The 15,775-nt window shown below is 43.9% G+C and overlaps 1 protein-coding gene across 6 annotated transcripts in view; it reads left to right on the top strand.

Annotated features, from left to right (window-relative positions):
* Positions 1-1,477: 1,477 nt before the first annotated feature.
* The window catches only part of DYRK1A (dual specificity tyrosine phosphorylation regulated kinase 1A), a 149,400-nt gene continuing 135,102 nt past the window's right edge, over positions 1,478-15,775 (top strand). For 3 of the 6 annotated variants that reach the window (XM_088023891.1, XM_028114120.2, XM_028114087.2), the window contains exon 1: positions 1,478-2,364. The gene's annotated coding sequence lies outside the window, so the exon portion shown is untranslated. Of the gene's footprint in view, positions 2,365-2,896; positions 2,914-10,911; positions 11,050-15,775 lie in introns of those variants that run through there. The other 3 variants (XM_028114101.2, XM_028114110.2, XM_028114095.2) reach the window with 3 other exon arrangements.

The following is a 15,775-nucleotide window of genomic DNA, read 5'->3' as shown; positions in this document are numbered from 1 at the left end:
TCTTTCCTTGAGGCACATAGGATAGAGACCAGGACTTATGGGGACTTTTCTTTACACCTATGAGATCCTATCTGTTGCTAATGTATTTGTGAACAGCTTAAGAAAAAACTGGTAGGAACACTATTACATGATGGGAAAATAAGCTTAGACATCAATCAATAAATTAGTGACTTGGTGTAAAATAATATATACCTTATCCTTTCCAGCATAACATTTGTTAAGTGCCACTTATTCGCACTGGTACAAAATACAATTCTTAGTCAGTGTCTGTCTACTAATTACAAAGTAGCCAGCACAGCATGGCTACTAGCATACCTAGATTTTAATGCCTGGCAAGCACACCTAGCGACATTTATAGTCAGGCAGAGGGGTAGATAAAATACAAATAAACGAGAACCATAATATTGAGTGGCGGGCGAATTAAGAATTGGGAAGCTGAGATGGTCCATCAAAGAGAAAAAACAGGGAGTTGGGCAGCAAGGATACAGTAATAGCTCAAGAGGATTAATGTAAGGGGCATTCAGATCAGGAAGGAAAGGCTGCTTCCAGAAAGGTGCGGAGGGGTTTGAAATAGGTGGTAAAGCCTGGGAGAGCGTGCACAGCCTAAAAAAGTTTTTATGATGGTTCCATGCATAATATCTGATCGTTGGCATTGGTTGCTGCAAAAATCGAGAGGCAGTATTTAATCAAGGTGTCAGCCGCAGGGGCATCCCGGATTCGGGCAAAGCGTCCGGAATTCCTGAGATGTCTGAAACGCGGAGGCGGCCTCTTCCCCACCCCCGCCGCGGCCTCCGTGGGCATTTTCCGGCGAAGGGGGCACGCGAGCCCTTCGAAGAACAGTTGAAACGCGCGGCCGTGCGCACCCGGGCCGCCTTCCAGCGGCCGGCGCGCTCCCGGGGGATGAAGGTGAGAGCCTCCGGCCGGGGCGCCCGGGGGTGGGCTTCCCGGGTCCCCGCGCGGCCGCAGAGCCCGGCCCCCTCCCACCCCCCCACCCCCTACGGCGCGGGCGGGGCTGCGGGCGCACGACGCGGAAGCGCGGGGTTCCGGGGGTGGTGGCGCGGAGGCCGCGCGCGCTGCCCAGGCCGCAGTCGGCGCGGGCGCGGGCGCGGGGTGTGGCGCGGCCAGGAGGCCAGGGAGTCGGCGGGCGCTCGCGCACAGGCCGGGCCGCCGCCTCACCCCCCCCCTTCTCTTTCCTTCCCTTCCCTCCCTCGGCCTGGCCGTCCCCCTCCTCCCCCTCCCCCGAGCGAATCACGCGCCCTCCTCTGACACTCGTAGCGGGCCCGAGCTCCGAATTTATCCTTCACGTGACCTGAGGGGGTTGGGTGGTTGGTTGGGGACGAAAGGGTAGAGAGAAAGGAGGGAACGGAATCTGCCGTTGCCCGAGCAACAGGCCCCGCCCGCCGGCTTGGGGCCGGGGGGCGGGAGGAGGACGTCAGCACGTCAGCCGGGGTTTTGCGTTTTGATTGACAGTTGCTATAGCGACCGGGTCGGTCCGTCGCCATTTTGTTGGTTGGTTTTTTTTTAAACCCTTTCGCTTCCCGCCCGAATAATAATAAAAAGCCCCATTGGAGTGAGGCGGGGGTGGCGGCGGCAAGAGCGGCGGGGGGATCCGGGGAGACTGCTGCCGTCGCTGCTGCTGATCGCGGCCCAGGTCGGGCTCAGGGAGCGGACACCTCGAGCGGGGGGTGCGGGCGCCGCCGCCGCCGCCGCCGCTTCTGCTGCTGCTGTTCCTGCTGCTGCTGTTGGTGCCGCTGCCGCCGCCGGCGAGCGGGCGGGACCGGTGTGAGTGTGAGAGTGTGTGTGTGTGAGTGAGCGTGTGCGAGGGCGAGTGTGCGTGCGTGTGTGTGTGAGTGTGTGTGTGTGTCTGTCTGTGCGGGGACTCGGGGGCGGGCGGTTCGGGCTCTCCTGGCGGAGGAGCCGCCGCCGCCGCCGCCGCCGCCGCTCGGGCCCCGGCGCTTCTCGCTGCGCAGGTTTGGAGCGCGCGCCATTTTGTGAGATTTACAAAATCCTCCTCGGGAAGAAGCCGCCGGGAGCGGCCGCGACTCGGCGCCCGGTCTCGCCGCCGTTGCCGCCCTCCGCGCCGGGCCGGGCCGCGCGACCCCGCCGCCGGGAGCCGGGGTCCGGGGACTGCGGTATTTGCCGGGGAGGGGGCTGTCGCCTCCCCGGCCCCGGGCGCCGCTGGAACCGCGGAGCCGGAGAGAGACTGAGAAGGCTGCGGCTCGGCCGCGGAGCCGGGAGCGCCGGGGGCGGAGAGAGGCGGCCGGGGCTGCGCTGGCTGCGGAGGCCGCGGCGGGAGCGCAGCGGTGGGAGCCCGAGGCTGAGACTCACCGGAGGGAGCGGCGCGAGCGCCCCGCCATCGTCCCGGTGAGTGTCCGGCCCGGCCGCGGCCCCGCCCGGCCCGGCGCCCGGCTCCCCCCCGCGGCCTGCAGCCGGGCCCGCGCCGAGGCCGGCCGGGCGGAGGGAGGGACCTGCCATTTTAGGAGGAGGCGCCGCGGCCCGGGGCCGGCCGCCGGGGGAGGGAGCCCGACAGGCCGGGTCCCGGAGGAGAGGCGGGTGCGAGCGGAGGGAAAGTTGCGGAGGGTGGGAGCAGGGGCCGCGGCCTCCCGGGAGCCGGGGCCTGGGGGCCGGAGAAAGCGCCAGACCTTCACTGGTCGCCCGAGCGGAGGGGAGGAGGTTGTCTTCCTCCTCCTCCTCTTCCTCCTCATCCTCTTCCCCCAGCTCCTCCCTCGTCCCTCCTCTCGGTCCCCACCAGTGTGGGAACCGCCGGGGTTCTCTGCAAGGACAATGCACGGGTTAAGAAAACGGGGCTGGCTGCTGGGCGAGGCGCCGGGGAAGGTCGGGGGCTGGGTCCCTCGGCGGCCGTTTGGGGTGTGTGCTGGAGCGAGGGCACTCGGCGTGCTCCGAAGTTGTGCAGTGAGTGCAAGTGATACCGGCCACTCGAGGTGGAGTAATGACCTGTTTAGCAGCCGGAGGAGTTGGTGGTTGAGAATGCGTAAATTATAATTGATATCTGGCTATTGCAACAAAACTTCACAAGTCTATTTACAGGCACAAACCCGCTCTCGCTTAGATCCACCAAAGCTGCTGAGTATCTTAACGCCTAGCGAAAGGCCCCTCCCTAGCCTGAAATAGTTAAAAATGGCAAAATTAGTGAGTGAGTGATTCCGACTACTGGTCTGTGCTTTTCGTTCAACCCTAGATTATACGAACCTTGTAATCTAGGTGCAGCCCTCGAATGCCAGCACCATTTGGTTTTTGAATTCCGCCCAAGTTGTCAGAAAATACCCCGTATAGCATTGTTTTCACACGGAGTTTTTAAAGATGAGGACAAAGAGTGCCAGGCAGTTTAAGCAGGGCTTTACATGTATGGACTCGCATTTCCTACCGGTAGGAACTGTTAACCCATTTCACAGATGAGGAAACTGAGCTGTGACTCACCCAAGGTCATGCAGCTGGGACTCGAGGAGCCGGAGTCTGTAGCCAGCCTGGGCTCATAATCACTAGGTTATAACTGATTATTATAAACACTGGCAAATTTGGAGCGATCTGTGTGTAATGACTCAGGGTTCTAACCTAGAGATTGTGCCCCTGATAGTGTTGAGCATAGAATTAAATGAACTTTGTCGTTTGTGGAAGTGGAAAGGTGGAAAAGAGACTCTTTAATGAAACTTGTCAGTCCCCCCACTCCCCAAACTATGGAGTTATTGAATAGAAGTAATTAAGAGATATTTTTTTGGTGCGTTTTGGTCTTCACACTTAATTGTAGGCATCGCTTAAGTATTGATGAGTCATAGCAAAGTTTTGTGTAAAAGTTATTTTTAGGCATTTTAAATTGTTTGAATACTTAGATTTCTTGTATGACCCCTTGTATCTTACATATACAAAGTGTTTAAGAGTGGATTTAATATTTTGATTTTGGGGCGTTTTAATAATTCAGTGGAATTATCTTTAGCTTTTGTTTTTTTTAAATTTCTTAAATTCTCACGTCTTAATTGTTTACTTTGGGAGATACTATTTTCAGATAGACTATAAATGTGACACTAGAACTGAAATTTCATGTGCTAAGATTTTAAATTGAAGAAGATAGTTTCAAAGAAACAGCAGTTAAGAAAAAGTTTACTCGGTTACAGTTAAGATTTTTAATATACACATGACTTACACTTCAAGTACCCCAGTGCTTTGGGAGGATTGGTCTTGAAATAGCCCTGGTGCTTATGCTGGCTGTCCAAATTCATTTAGAGTTCAAACCTTATCAGAAAGTTAAGGACTTCTGTTAACATGTGTACCAAGTACTATTGTAAAACAGCATAAAAAGTTGATAAGAGGCATAAGCTCAGAAATTATTCTGGGGTCACCCCTGTGTAAGGTGAAGGCACACTTTAAAATCTAAAAATGATTTGGATTCGAAGGAATAGACTTAATGGATGTCATTGGTAGGGGTGGGACGTGGACTAAATGATCTAGTGAGATCTTTCTTACTAGGAATTTGTAATACAGGTATAAGATAGCTTCTTAAACATATTTTAAAGACATTTTGGTGGGACCTATTAGAAACTTAAGAGATAGAATTACTGTGTGCTTCGATTAAAAAATCAACCAGTTAGTCCAGTCTTTAGGGGAACTAACATTCAAAGTAAATGAAAATACACCATTTTAATGCAGTGTCTTGGTTGGGAATGTGTATAGTGAAAAAGACCCTTGGTTAGAATTTTTTCCCTCCTCTAGAATGTTGTCAGATGTTTGTCCCGTTAGTTTTATTTATGGGGATTTATTGTGTTTATGATTTAAAGATGGGGGGTAGGGAGTGGTAAGTGCAGTGACTGGTATTTAAAGAATTTACATACACAGGTTTTTATAGTACTGTGAATATTTATTTGCAAAAGCAAAATTAAGGTTTACTTGTAACACAAGGTATACAATGACCTTTGGCATGCATTTTGTTTTGAAACTAAAAGAAAGAAAATGCTAATTTGTATCGAATCTTGGGTACTGCTTAAACTTTCTTTTTTTAAATAAAAACTAGTTTAGTTAGATTACTCAGGGATGTTTTCACGTGTGTTTATGGTTGGCAAGTGTCTATAGTTTTGGGAAGAAAATTTGGAAAGAAGTAGCTTTATTTTGAGTGTGAAGGGAATTGCCTTATATGTGAGACTAAAAGTGAGATTCATAGAAGAGGGGGCTTCATTTGTGACTTTCTTGGTATTTGTGACAAAGGTGTCAATGTTTTTGCTTTAGCCTTAGCTTCTCTCTTACTTCAAAGAACTTTCGTATTTCCTACATCCACACCCCCAGCAATTTCTGTCCTTCCTCCCAGAAAGAAACGAACCATCTGAACTCAGCACAACCCAAAAGCTTCCAGGAAAGAGTCTTTATAAAGAACTTGGTTCTTCCTTCACAAAATTATATTACTTTCACAATTTTGTTGTATTCATTATCAGTAGTTTCAACTGTGAGCTAAGGACCTCTACTTCCTGTTGAGTGTTTTGGTAGTTTCACATGTTTTCTACTTAGAAGTAAAGATACTACTTGAAGTTATCAAACATGGTCCCTTGAAACTTGGTACAAACACAGTTTGCCCTGTCAAAAGGTATTGTGTGACTGCCTTGTGTAAGAGCACCTTACGTACATAGAGTGACTATGCTTTTTAGAAGACTTCTTACCATATGTTATTTTAACCGTTGGGCAGTGTTTTGATGGCTAGAGAAATTGTAATTCATAACCCATGGCTTGCACAATTTTTGATTAAAAATTGCGGGGGGCGTTAAAATTTTTTAATTACTTGGGAAAAAAATCAGATTATTTTAAGTTACCTAAAACTTCTCCGTTGCCCCTAAATGAAGAAATCTTTTGAAATCTTGCCTGCAGTGTTAAGCTAGAGCTATAAGGTTTATCGTTGGTTACATGAAAATGAAATGTTGGGTTCACAGGATGAAAATAATCTAAGGTTCATATTAAGTAATTAAAGACAAGTCTTGTTTCCTCACTTAGTGGCTACAGGCAGCCTTAAGTTTCTTTTTTTTTATTATATGAAAACAGCATGATTTGGAAGTACTGCGTTGTATAGACCAGCTAAGTGTTTTTCAAAAGTTATACTTTTCCTTTGAAATCATACTTTCAGAATTGTATAACAAGTTAAAATTTTCTATTGGAGATAATAATTTACAGTACATTGGATATCTAGAATGAGGTTCCTTGTAGGCATACTTTTTGCTAATGCAGAACCTCTTGGGCTCCGTAACAATTGATTCTTCCATCAGAGCTATATACCCTCTCCTCTAGAAGGGGATTTTTAAAATTTATATAGTACTACTAAAGTTTTGATAACACATTTTTTGTTTGAGGGACATATGCGTGTATCTGATGTATGGTGCATTGATAGCTTAAAATGGATTTTTACTCTTGATGAATTGTTGTGAGTTTTATGTTCCTATAGTTAAATGGTTGTATAAATCAGTGGGGAGGAGCTTAGGGAACTGGTTTAACATGGAATGAATCTGGTTTTCAACATCACCTGTATTTTACATAACATCCCTGTTCATTAAATAACCCTGTAATTTTGCTAAGTATATCAGATTTCCAGTGACAGGAGTGGACTCTTTTTCTTTTTTTAAGTTTTATGGATATTTGTGGTTAGAGTTGGCATCCTAGCATATGCGTTTTGGTAAAAAAGATGCTCTGACACCCATCCAAACCTGCACAAAATCTGGTTATAGATGGCAGTTGAGGCAGCATGATGCTGTGGAGAGAGTACAGGCCTGTGATAAGGTGTTGGGCAGAGAGGCTCCAGGGTCAGGCACATCTGGAGTCTTGACAGGTCCTTTGCTGGCAGTGTGGTTTTGCTAAGCATGGGTTTCTTCATCTGTAACATGGGGTTGGTGGTACTTCACGTAGGGCTTTTGTGCAGATTGAGGTAACATATACGTTTCTTAATAGCCTCGTCCTCTGTGTTCTCCCTCTTTTTCCTCCTCTCCGTTTGTACTCATCCTTGTGGTCTCTTCAGAGAGACTTTCCCTAAAACCCCAGTCTAGGTAGGTTCCTTAGCCATGCATTCTTGTAGGACTCTGCTTTTTTTTTTTTTTTATAGCTTTTACTGCAAATAGCTGTGTAATTACTCATACATATTCACAGATACACTTACCTAATGTCTGTCTCTTCCTCTCTCCATCAGATTGTAAAGTCCATCTAGACAGGAATAATTCTTTTTTGATCATGCTTCCAGTACAGCAGGGGTAGATAAATGTGCATGTACACAGAGGATGGAGTGAAGAACCTCTGTGTCAGAATCCTGCCCGAGTACCACTCCACGATTGTGCAGTCTTGGCTAAAGTAGCTTCTCTGAACTTGTGTTTTATGTGCCAAATGTATACAGTACCAGCTGCCCGTCCCAGGATTTTGAGAATGTGGAATGAGATACTATAATGAGGTGCTTTGCAAAAGTGTAAAATGCCATATAAACATAAGTTGTTGGTACAGTAGCAATAATTTCAGTAGTGGGGTTACCCAAGAATTTATAGAGTTTCAGCTTTACTGAATTAATAAGGAGCTATTGCTTAATATTTGTTATAAACTTAAACTTTCTTTATGCCTTAATTAGAACACAAGATAGGGCCTTTGTTTTGATTAAATACTGTAGCTTAAACACGTTTATTTCTCTCTCATGTAAGTAATTTTAAGGCTGATGTAGTGGCTTCATGGTAGAGGGGAACTTGGTTCCTCCTGTCTTGTTGCTTTCCTTCGCTTAGGGAAACACCATTTTCTGTGTGGTACAAGACTGCTCCCCACCGTATTCACCATCTAGGAACAGGTGTTGGGAAAACACATCCCCTCTTTTAAAAGACAAACCTGGAAGTTGCATATGTGACTTCTATTGGTCAAAACTTGGTCAGGTGGCCACATTTTAGCTGCAAAGGAGGCTGGGATATATGGTCTCTGGCAGGGTGGCTGTTTGGTTGAAAATCTGTTTCTACTGTAGAAGAGGAGAATGGGGAATTACGAAATTTCCTGTCACACTTCGAAATGTTTTGGAAGAAACATACAGAAATAAACCTTGGAAAGACAACTTTTACTGCACTAATTAATAAGACTTATTTTCCATATTTGGTCATTAGTCTTCTGAACTGTGGTGTGCAAATTTAAATAGATCACTATTCAGTATCTGTAATATATACATATATAGTCAGATTAGAAAAGATGTGGCTAAACTTTTAGTAGTGAATGAATTTTGGCTCTAGTAGCACATTATTTTACTGACGCTTTCTGATAGATACGTGGTTCTTGATTGCTGTGACCATATTGTATGTAAACCTTATTTGGAATCTAAACTTTTGGATTTTGTTTTAATAGTTTCCTAGAATGTATTCCTACTGTATGTATTCATACTCATGCCCTCAGCAAACTATTGGAATAACACTTGAATCTTCTCAGTTTTCAGTAAATGTTTTGAGTCACTGAAGTTGCAAGGAGGATAGCAGTGATGTTTGGAAATCCATTCACTATCCGAGTGTGTTCCTCTTAAGTTCTGTGGGTTTGAACAAAGAGGAAGATCTGGGTTCTTTTGAACTAGAGTGTTGTTATTAGATCTAGTGGAGAGCTGAGAAACTAATGGTTCTCAAACAGGCTTCTGGAGAACTTCTCAAAGTTGTGGGACTCCCAAACTCAGATACTTCTCTGTCTATAGGTTTGGGGTGATGCTCTGGCATCTACTTTCTTAATTGGGATTCCAGGTAATCCTGGTGCAGTAGAAAGACTTTGGGAAACATCCATATAGTTTATCGCCCTCATTTTAGAGAAGGAAATAGATGCAAAGAAACTAAATGACTAACTGGTACTCCAGAGTGAGCCGCTCGAAACTAGAGTGTGTTTTTCTGACTCGTAGTTCTTCGTTCTTTATGTGAACGCAAAAGAGGACCAAGTACCAACTGTGTTGAGATTTTATAGGGCTATCAGTCATTCTCAAATGGTTGTTTTTTATGTGTGAGCTCATTGGTAGTGAATAGTTGGATCACTTAATTGTTCTTTTAGCAAATAGTCAAATGAATATTTAAGGATGGGAAGTTGAGGTTTTTAAAGGTATTGTTAATGTCAGTGCTGTGGTGGATAGGGTAGTGACCTATAGCGTTAGGGTAGATGGTAGGTAGGTGCTAGCCTGGCATGATTAGAAGGAACCAAGGTAGGTCTTGTCCTCAAATTATTACTTTGTTTTTCATCTGCAGTTCTCACTGTTGAATTCCTTTAGATTAAGTTGAGGTGGATTCCCTAATTTAAAATGGAAATATTCCCAGAGGAATGTCCTTAATCTGTATATCCGGTTAACACTTTATGAATTAGCTGGCTGTCATTTTAAGAATTGGAGATAGCACCTGCACTAATAAGAGCTTTGTGGGAAGGGGAGGGAAGAGCTGGCACATGTGCCCTAGCCCAGAGGAAGATGAAGGGCATGTTTGAGAAGTGTCAGCTTGTGGTATAGTTCTGGAAGCGTTCATGGAGGCTTCTCCTGTGGCCAGAGGTTGGTAGCATTAGTCTGGACTTCTGGCCTCCTGTCACTAAGAGTATTGGTAATGGGACTGTGGATAATTTAGCTGAAGACCCACTTGAGTATTGGAGTAGAAGGCTTTTTTTCTTAGTGTTCATCATTCCTATTTGAGTAGTCTGACACCATATCAAATATATAAGGAATAGTTCTGATCACCTAGGGAATTTTAGTTTTTAAAAGATCATCAAGTAATATGTCCTCATGATTAAAAAAAAAAAAAAAGCTCAGGCCCTACAGGATGCTGTCATATCAATCCCCTGCCCCATGCTCCATAGGGAATAGTTGTTTTTCCTACCAGAAATGTCCTATGCATGTATGTGCAAGTATATCTATTTTAAATATTTATTATGTGTATGTTACAGAGCAGTATTGTTCAGTATGATCCTATTTTTTAAAAATTAATTACAGGTTTTTTTTTTTTTTTTTTAAGTAAACTTTAACCCCAGGAACTCATGACTTTCAAGATCAAGAATCACATAATCCACCGACTGAGCCAGCCAGGTTTCCCTGATCCTGTTTATTTTTTTAAAGTTCGTAGACATTGTGATGGATGTGTGTACAGTGTCTATGCACTTAAAAGCAAACTGGATCGATCATGCTAAACACACAGATTTGCATCTTAAGCATCTTGATCTATTTTAGCAATATTCCCACATCAGCTGATAGTTTTCCTTGTTATTTTTAATGTTTAGGAAGTATTCCATGTTATGGTTGTACCACAATTTAATCAATTTCTATTAAAGAACATTTAAATTGTTCTTGTGTTTTTGTTTCAAACAATGCTGAAGTGTACATCCTTGTACATAAAACAGTGTTCTGTGAGCCTTAGCCACATGATACAGATTTCTAAGGGAAATTGCCGGTTCACCAAGTATATGCACATTTGGAAATGCCTTGCCAAACTGTCTTCTCAAAAGTAGCACCAATTTATACTTCATCAGCAGTGTCTGAGAGTTCATAATTTCCCAGATCTCACCAACATTGGTGTTATTAGAGTTTTAAATCTTTGTCAGTTTAATAGGTGAAAATGATGTTTAGTTGTTTGGATTTGCATTTCTTTAATTATGAGTGAGTTTGAACATCTTAAGTTGTACTCTGAGTCTTGTACTTTAATAACGAAATATTCTTTGTCAGATATATAATTAAATATTTTCTGATTTTCCTGTATTTCTTTATTCTGTTGAATGAAAAACTGATGTTTTGATAACTTGTAGATGCTTGTAATTGTAAATGCTTTGATAAATTGTAAAAGGGAATTCTTTTTTTTTTTTTAAAGATTTTATTTATTTATTTGACAGAGAGAGACACAGCGAGAGAGGGAACACAGGCAGGGGGAGTGGGAGAAGGAGAAGCAGGCTTCCCGCGGAGCAGGGAGCCCGATGCGGGGCTCCATCCCAGGACCCTGGGATCATGACCTGAGCCGAAGGCAGATGCTTAACGACGGAGCCACCCAGGTGCCCCGTAAAAGGGAATTCTTATTCCTCTTCAGTTGAGTAAACATTTGTCCCCTATATGAGGTATGTGCATTGTGGTGGTAGAAGCTTTGACTACAGAAGTAAGATTTGGTTACCTGTGCTGTTAGCATTGAAATAGTTGTGTATATATAGGCACCATCAACATAGGTAAGACCCTGGCTGCTAACAGTGAGAGGTATTGACTTATGAAGAACCAGAAGAAAGGGAAGTAAGAATTCTGGGGATTTGAGCGTGCCTTGAGGAGGTGGGACTGAGTCTTGGTATAACCTGGAGTTTTGATAGTCTGAGGTCCTGTGGTAGCAGGGGAAGTGAGGAGTGCCTTAGTAGAATGACAGATTCGTGTGCCCGGAGTTTCAGAGAGTGCATGTGTGTGAGATGCTGGAGGAGGGATAGGGACAATTACACTGAGAAATGAGAGTGATGGGTCTTAAATGTTATGAGGCATTTGATTGGGGCAATTGAAGGTGTTTCAGCAGAACTGTGATGACAAGTCTGGGTTAGGGAGATGACACAGTAAGAAGGAGGGCCTGGAAGGCAGGCTCATTCTAGGTGTTATAGGCATGAAAGAGTAAGAGATAAAAAGTAGAAGTCAAATGGGAGAGCCGAGTTTGGAGTGCCTTAAAAAAAATTCTCAGTGATTTAATTTCCAACAGAACAAGTGAATATTTCTGGGTTTAAACAGCAGTGTGGCCAAATTTTTGGATATAGAAAGGAGAGAATTAAACATTGGTAGCAGTATAGTATGGGAATGATTCGTTTAGTGGGACAGTTGAGAGTATTTCCTCCTGAGGGCCTGAAGGAACTGTTAAAGAACAGAAGATAGAATTATTATTGTAGTTCAGACTTCCATTAGGGACAGGTGGAAGTCATTAAAGATGAGCCTAAAAATGGGGCAGTGGGAGAAGGCAATGCTAGAAGGTGTGAATCTGGAAAGAAAAAGGTGTATTATGTTACATGGTTTGAAAAAGTAACTGAATATGAGAGAGAGTTTAGTTTATTCCTGAGTGTCTTTGTATTTTTCCTGAAAAATATCATATTCTCTTTACTTTCACATGTGTTCTTACCGGGAGACAGTAATCTAAAAAACATTTATCTCGTGAGGTGTTTAGAATTATTTAGTCAGTACTTAGCAGTGTCAAACGTGGAACTAGGGCCTGGGAATTAGTGCTACAGCAAAGCCTACACTGGGCCATCATAGAAGTTAGGATCGGGGGTGGGGGGGTGGGGGGGATCTTTAGAAATCCCCACAGTAGGTTTACAGACTTTCTAGAGTGGACATACATTATTGAAGGAAACACAGCCCATGAAGTTGAGTAATTTTTCATGTTGCTTTTTGAAGGTCAAATTTTTGTCTCATCTTAGAGTTCTTGTGACAGTTAATTTTGAGTTAAAGTTTACTTGGGTTAAATAGGACTCCAATCTTTGAGACAAATACTGTGTGCTGAAAAATTTGTTCTGATTTGACCATTTCCCCTTGAAAAGAACAACTGTCAGTCATCTCAGTAGTGGTTTATTTATTTATTTATTTTTTAACTTCATCTTTTTTTTTTTTTAAAGATTTTTTTTATTTATGTGACAGAGAGAGACACAGCGAGAGAGGGAACACAAGCAGGGGGAGTGGGAGAGGGAGAAGCAGGCTTCCCGCGGAGCAGGGAGCCTGATGCGGGGCTCGATCCCAGGACCCTGGGATCACGACCTGAGCTGAAGGCAGACACTTAACGACTGAGCCACCCAGGCGCCCCTTTTAACTTCATCTTTACATCAAACACATTCATTACAGAATGACATTACTTCCTTGGTACAAAAGATTTTGTAGAAGTTTTTTTCAAAATAGCAGTGGTAGGGAAATTATTAGGATCTCATTTGAGTATATTATAATCTAATTTTACTTTTTGAAGTTCCCTATAATCGTTCCGTGGTACAGTTCAACAAAATGTCAGTAAAGCTAGGTGAGTTTACCTAAGAATTGGCCTGAAGGCTCATAGTTACTCAGCAGTCTTAGAGTCAGCTATGCAGAGGGAAGAAATTGAAGACTCGAGTCTTAGGATTCATGAGAGACAGCTTGGAGGAAGGCTTTTTGCTGAGTAAGACAAAGATGCAGACATCGAAAATAAAGCATGTGGGCATATAAGGAAAGTCAAGGAATAAGGAAAGTTCAAGGGAATGGACAGGCATAGAAGAGCAATTTGAACAAATGATGAATAAAAATTCTTTGTCCTTGAAAAAAAAAACAAACCTCTAACGATACATTGTGACTTCTAGAGTAAAGACCAGACTAGTCACAGGACCCCGTACCTGAATGATGTGGCCCCAGCTCACTTACACAGTCTTAACCTTCTGAGGCTCCGGACCCTGTCTTCACGTGTGCTGCTTCTTCAGCCAGCAGTCATCCCCTTTACTGCACTGAACTTCTTTCCTCCTGCACTTTGAGCCCTGATGTCACTTTGTCAGGGAAAGTACCCCCCCCTCCCGTCACCTCTTTTTTAATATCTCATGTCTTGTACATTTCCTCCATAGTGCTTATTACAGTTGATAATTTCTTTTAAAGATTTATTTATTGAGAGGGAGAGGGAGACAGTGCACGAGAGGAGAGGAGTGGCAGAGGGAGAGAGAGAGTCTCCAGCAGACTCCATGCTGAACACGGAGCCCCATGTTGGGCTCCATTTCACAACCCTGAGATCACCACCTGAGCTGAAATCAAGAGTTGAACTTGTAACTGACTCAGCCACCCATGCCCCCTGCAGTTGATAATTTTTTTAATGCTTATTTGATTAATGCCTTTCAGAGAGTAGGGGCAGTGGTTTGTTCCCCCCTTGCAGTCACAGGGATCAGCAAAGGCTTGGCACATAATAAGTACTAAGTAAACATTTGTTGAATGAATCAGTGAAAAACATGTTTTGATTTTTACTAGTTGGTCTCAAGGACCAAAGGAGTATCTTTTTAAGTTTTATTTATTTGAGAGAGAGAGAGAGAGAGAGAGCACCTGAGTGGGGGAGGGGAAGAGGAAGGCGGGGAGAGAGAGAATGAGTATCCCAAGTAGGCTCCATGCTAAGTGTGGAGCCTGATGTGGGGCTCCATCTCAGAACCCGGAGTTCATTACCTGAGCCAAAATCAAGAATCAGATCAACTGAACCACCCAGGCGCCCCCAAAGGACTATCTTTTTTTTTTTTAATGATTTTATTTATTTATTTGAGAGAGAGTGAGCGAGCATGTGAGAGACAGCGGGGGGGGGGAGGGGGCAGAGGGAGAAGCAGACGCCTGATGAGCAGGGAGCCTGATATGGGGCTAGATCCCAGGACCCTGAGATCATGACCTGAGTGGAAGGCAGACTCTTAACCCACTGAGCCACCTAGGTGCCCCAAAGGACTATCTTTTTAAAGATAGGACTGGAAAACTGTATAGCCAGGAAAAAATTATTTACTCCTGAATTAATTACACAAATGCATATGAAATACCTACTGTGTGGGAGAAGCCAGGTGTTAGGAATATGGAGTAGAAACGTGCCTTTTTTATTTTTTATGAAAGTATAGTTGACAGTGTTATATTAGTTACATTGTGCCTTTTCTTTAAAGGAGCACATCATTTTAGTAGTTTATAGAAATAGACCCATTCCTTAGTGTTCGTTCATTGGAGAGGTTTTAAATTGTGGAGGGAATCAGCCTGGATATTCTTCATGGTTCTTAGCCAACGAAGTGAGGTCTGTTCAGCAATGACCTGTGGGATGTCAGTCCAGCATTTGCAGTAGCTGTCAGGTTCACATTTAAAATAAGCTCTAGCTTTGACTTCATCTAAAAAGGTGACAGAAAAGTGAAGAAAGTGGTTTGGATGCATTTTGGCTTTAACCTTTTTTTTTTAATAATTTTTTTAAAAGACTATTGAGATAGAGAGCACAAGTGGGGGAGCAACAGGCAGAGGGAGAAGCAGGCTCCCGACTGAGCCACCCAGGCGCCCCTGGCTTTAAGTTTTTCAAGTTTGGACAACAGAATGAGAACTATTGAGGAAATTCATTGTATGGATGGATTTTTCAAAAGAATGAGTCTTTTTTTTTTTAAAAGATTTTATTTATTTGACAGAGAGACAGAGACAGAGAGGGAACACAAGCAGGGGGAGTGGGAGAGGGAGAAGCAGGCTTCCCGTGGAGCAGGGAGCCTGATGCGGGGCTCGATCCCAGGACCCTGGGATCATGACCTGAGCCCAAGGCAGATGCCCAACCAACTGAGCCACCCAGGTACCCCAGAATGAGTCTTGTAGTTAGAAAATTATTGAAGCTGTTGATCTTGTCAGGTGAGTAAGCTTTTAAAAGCTTAAAAGGGATTTGTTTAAAATTGTTGTGAAATCTTTCTCTGAGTAGTTTCTACAGTAAATATTTAGAAAAGCAAATATTCAGTAGGAATTGAAGCTCTCCTCTCTGCCTGGCCCCATGCTAGGCGCTTGGGACATAGTAGTGAGTCACCTGGGAATACATGGTCCTTGCCATCATGAAGCTTTTCAGTATAGTCAAGAGCTCACGGGAGAGAAATGTAAAGGAAATACAGCTTGTGTCCATTGTGTTGGAGCAGTTAGTCCTCCTTGGTTCCTTCCTTGTCTTTGGTTGGTTGGTTGTTTATGTTTTCAACTTAGTTTTGGTGGCAACATGTTAGACTACTTTAAGCTACTTGTTGCTTTATTTTTGGTAACATAGGAGTTAAAGGGGAGAACATTTATAATACCATGTAAAATAGAAACCCTTGAATCTTCAACTTGGCAGATTTTTTAAAAAGTTTATGT

Source organism: Eumetopias jubatus, unplaced genomic scaffold, assembly GCF_037043125.1.
Source record: "Eumetopias jubatus isolate StellerSeaLion01/CBP00866 unplaced genomic scaffold, mEumJub1_p1.0 scaffold_1, whole genome shotgun sequence".
Taxonomy (NCBI): Eukaryota; Metazoa; Chordata; class Mammalia; order Carnivora; family Otariidae; genus Eumetopias; species Eumetopias jubatus.
This window is presented reverse-complemented; position numbering and strand designations above follow the sequence as displayed.